This window comes from Leopardus geoffroyi, chromosome B4 (genome assembly GCF_018350155.1).
Source record: "Leopardus geoffroyi isolate Oge1 chromosome B4, O.geoffroyi_Oge1_pat1.0, whole genome shotgun sequence".
Classification (NCBI taxonomy): Eukaryota; Metazoa; Chordata; class Mammalia; order Carnivora; family Felidae; genus Leopardus; species Leopardus geoffroyi.
Genome location: NC_059341.1, coordinates 104,649,908 through 104,654,897, shown reverse-complemented (window position 1 = coordinate 104,654,897; position 4,990 = coordinate 104,649,908). Strand labels below are relative to the sequence as shown.

The following is a 4,990-nucleotide window of genomic DNA, read 5'->3' as shown; positions in this document are numbered from 1 at the left end:
CAAAAAGGTATTGACAGGGGCGCCTGGGTGGCGCAGTCGGTTAAGCGTCCGACTTCAGCCAGGTCACGATCTCGCGGTCCGTGAGTTTGAGCCCCGCGTCGGGCTCTGGGCTGATGGCTCAGAGCCTGGAGCCTGTTTCCGATTCTGTGTCTCCCTCTCTCTCTGCCCCTCCCCCGTTCATGCTCTGTCTCTCTCTGTCCCAAAAATAAATAAACGTTGAAAAAAAAAAAAAAAGGTATTGGCAGACTGGAAAGATAGATGCAAGCAGTCAAGGTCCTCTCCATACTTTTTCCAGGAATAGTATGCAAGTCCAGCTGCGCACGCAAGATTTAACTTAAAATCCAGTAAGCATTTACCTACTGTGTGCCAGGTGACATTTTATCTTGTTACCTCCTCCCAGGAAACAATTTATTTATATTCATTAGGTTTGCAGAGGCTGATTTATTAAAACAGAATGGACTAAATCCTTCAGGCAAACAGAAACATTTTATAATTCTCATCCATCATTTGCTCTCTATTAGGATTTTTATAGTTTTCAAGTCAGGAGGAATAGCGAACACATTTACTACATGCCAGACACGGTTGCAAACAGCTTATACAGATTATCTCCTTTGACCTTCACACCAGCCTATTCCACAGGTACAATTATAATCCAATTTTACAGATGTGGAAACAGAGCAAGAGACACTGTCATTTAACCAAGGTCACACAGGTGCTAAGTGATGGCTCTAGGATTCAAAGTCTGTGGGCTGATTTCAAGGGAGGGACCCTTGAACTCCGGCCACACTGTCGCCCGGCACCAAGTCGCTTGCTACCTGAAGGTTTCAACTTTGGTTTTAAGTTTAGCATAGTAGTCCTCAGATTTTAATGCATTTAAGAATGAGGGCATAAGGGGTATCTGGGTGGCTAGTTGGTTGAGTGTCCGACTTCAGCTCAGGTCATGATCTCACGGTTTGTGAGTGTGAACCCTGAGTCGGGCTCTGTGCTGACAACTCAGAGCCTGGAGCCTGCTTTGGATTGTGTCTCCCTCTCTCTGCCCCTCCCTAGCTCGTGCTCTGTCTGTCTCTCTCTCAAAAATAAATAAACATTAAAAAAAAAAAGAATTAGGGTATAGACCCAAATCAAGTTTTATAGATGATATAAAGGAATTCAAGGACAATTTTTGCCTTACTAGCTGACTTGAGAATTTAACCCTGGCAAGAAGCAATCTCACTGTAATGTGCAAAATCATAGCCAGCCTGTGAAGTAAATGTAATGTAAGTAGAAGCCAGCCCTCCCTAATAGGGTGCTTGGACATGCTAACTATGGATAACTTATCTATTCGTTTGGGCCTAGGCATTTTTTAGGTACCATTAGTGTGCCTGTGGTATTACAGTTAGTATATGAAATGCAAAATATAAAATAAGTACTTAGAAATGTATTTTTATTGGCACGGCCGTGTTTGAATGGCTCAGAGTGGGGCTTGGCCCAGCAGCGGAGGGACGTTGTAGGCTGCCGGGCGCAGCTTGTCAGCCCCGGGGCAGGGCTGAGGTGCTAGGTACCAAGAGACCCCGGTATTTAAGACATGATGGCATCTGAAGCCCAGAGTGTTAAAAAAAGAACTTATTGTGATACTATGGAGGCCTATTCCACCGGTCTTCCTAGAAAAAGGGTCTCTAATTTTACTAATAAGAACATGAAGGAGGTTAAGAAATCTCCAAAACAGTTGGCTGCTTACATAAATAGAACAGTTGGACAAGCTGTGAAAAGCCCAGATAAACTACGTGAGGTGATCTATCACAGAAAGTGCATCATCCTTTTCCAAATCTTTGTTACAGAAAAAAACAGTCCCCTTGAAGTGCGGGCTGTGACATGGCAAATAAAATGAACTGGCTTGTGCAGGCCACCCACCTGAAAAATTACGCCATGATAGTCGAACATACTTGCTTAACTCTAGTGATTCTGGTTCTTCACAGACAGAAAGCCCATCATTCAAATATAGTGGGTTTTTCTCTGAGGTTTCTCAGGACCATGAAACAATGGCACAGGTTTTGTTCAGCAGGAATAGCTTTAACGTTCTGCAAAAAGAGAAGTATAAGTGAGCTTGTAGCTTATTTGGTGAGGATAGAAGACCTTGGAATTGTCATGGATTGCCTTCTTGTGCTCACCAATAGTTTACAGAAGGAAAAACAATACATCTCACTTGGCTGCTGTGTAGATTTGTTACCTCTGGTCAAGTCCCTACTTAAAAGCAAATTTGAAGAATATAGAATAGTTGCTTTAAATTGGCCTCAGGCAGAAATAAAAAGGTGGTGGTCAGAACTATCATCCAAAACAGAAACTATAAATGATGGACATACTCAGATTTTAAAGCAACAATTAAGTGGACTATGGGAACAGGAAAATCACCTTACTTTGCTTCCAGGATATACTGGTAACATAGCCAAGGATGTAGATGCTTATTTATTGCAGTTGCATTGAGACACAGTCTACTATAAAGAGAATTTGATTGTTTAAAATGTCCCCAGACTAAGATTTTAAAAAAAAAAAAAAGTCTCATCTGAGAACTGTGAATTGCGGAAGAAATCGAAACCTTTTTTTTTTTCCTTAAAAAGCCACATATGAAACCCTAACAAACTACGTCACACTGAAGTGAAAAAATATACAAAAGGAGCAGCTTCAACTTCAATGAGGTGAAAGTACACAGTGAAGACTGTGGCCTTTGCTGCATTTGGGACTAATATGGTTGTTTGGTAACATTGTTCAAGAGCTACTGGGTCTTAATGCAATCCTGCATAAGAATATAATTCATGCTAGGGGTGCCGGGGTGGCTCAGTCGGTTAAGCGTCCGACTTCAGTTCAGGTCATGATCTCAATTTGTGAGTTTGATCCCCGTGTCAGGCTCTGTGCTGACAGCTCAGAGCCTGGAGTCTATTTCAAATTCTGTGTCTCTCTGGCCCTCCCCCTGCTCGTGCTCTGTCTCTGTCTCTCTCAAACATAAATAAACATTTAAAAAATGTTCTTAATAAAAAAAAGAATATCATTGATACTATGTCAGAAAGAAGACAGGACTTATTACTAGGAATCACAATGACCAATCATTGTGACTTTTTTGAAGATTGTGTTTTATAAGAAAACACTTAAATGTGTGCAGCCATTTTCTTATTTTGAAAAGATTTTGCAAGTTTAAACTGTCATAGGAAATAATCAATACTAAAAATTTGTTGTCCACACTGAGATACTGTGTATACCAAATGCCTTAATTACTAATAAGCCAATGTGTATGATACGAATATCTGTTTAAAAAATTAATACCAACCATGCTTCTGGCATGATAAAATTATGGAATTAAATCAGGGGTTTGCAATCAGGTAGAATATTGTTAAAACTTATTCCATACCATTTTTAAAACTTGAGAATATTTTTAGTATCTCTGATTTTTTTTTGCCAGAATCGTGTCATGTATGTATGTGCTATTCCTATATAAAAGGAAAAGATGAATATATATTTGTATGAATGCTTAACTAGAAATGTCCATGGAGTTGGTTAATTTATATTCACTTTTTAGTGTATGTAGAGTTCTAATATTTTCAGTTCTGTATCATTTAAGCTTTCTTCATTTGAGTAAATTTACTAAATATTTCTAAAAAAAAAAAAGAAATGTATTTTTGTCAATATCACCTTTTCAAGCAAGCCTTAATCACTCTTCATTAATTTATTCACTCATTTGTCCCTTTACTCTTTCTCTCCTTTCTTTCCATCTATTCGTAATTCATTCGTTACTATGTGCTGGGTATGTGGACCAAACAAAACAAAATAAAATAAAACTCAAACATGCTCAGCTTATGCCCTTCAAATGACTAAGAACCAGCTACCTTTTTCAGTAGGGCCTTCCCTCCTAGGAACATGCTGGGTGCCTGGGTGGCTCAGTCAGTTAAGCATCTGACTCTTGATTTATGATCTTATGGTTTGTGGGTTCCAGCCCCAAAACTGGCTCTGCACTGATGGTGCAGAGCCTGCTTGGTATTTTCTCTCTCTTTCTCTCTCTACCCTTCACCTGCACACTTTCTCTCTCTCAAAAATAAATAAATGAATTAATTAATAATAAATAAATAAGAAACATGCCAAATATTAATCAGTGGAACTAGGCCTTTTGCCTAAAACCATAGAAAAATTTAAGATGCATAGAATTATGTCTTGATACTTATATTTTAGAATTCTAATGGATAAAATTGCGGCAAAATAAGAGGATTAAAATAATCTCTTTTGAATTTGGTACATGTATTTGCTTGTCATCATAACACTTTCTTTTATTGCTAAATAATAGAAATAATGTGTTTAGCTCTTAAAAACGTCCATCTGTTATCAAGCTAGGATATCCGTATTCCATTCTATGCAGTTATCTGTATTCTATTTTTATGTTTCCACATTTAAAATTTCCTTAGTAAGAATTCCTGGATTTTAATTTCTAAATGTTCCAACATTACGAATAGAATTACAAAGTTTGATGCCCAAATGCTATTCTGTCCAAAAGAAAATTTCTAAGTCATGAATATTACCAGAATATTATTAAATGAATCTTGTGAGAAGAATCCAGGCCAATAGGATGAGGAAGTTCAACCTACATCTGACTCTGAAGGAAACACATTTATATTCCCTCATTGCAATAAAGTGATGCCCATTGGAGAAGATCTCCGTTAGTGGAGACAAGGATATTGTCAAGTTTTAGAAAGACATCTTAATATATTTAAAATTTTATGATGAACTTGTAGTTTGTATATCCAGGAAAATGAATGTATGACTCACGTTTTCCATATAGATAAAACAACAGTCAAAATCACTGACAAGCTTATGAACAAATATATAAGCTTTTTTACTGTAGAATATACACAGTTTTGTAAAACTTAAAAAACAATTTTAAGTGATTGTTTTTTTAATCAAAATAGGCATTTTCTGACAGAGAACTTAAATTGTGAGGTGGGCAAGGTAATGACAAGTTTTTTTAATTTTT

At 37.5% G+C, this 4,990-nt stretch overlaps 1 pseudogene; it reads left to right on the top strand.

Annotated features, from left to right (window-relative positions):
- Positions 1 to 1,567: 1,567 nt before the first annotated feature.
- Positions 1,568 to 2,474, top strand: LOC123589937 (annotated as a pseudogene).
- Positions 2,475 to 4,990: the final 2,516 nt, after the last annotated feature.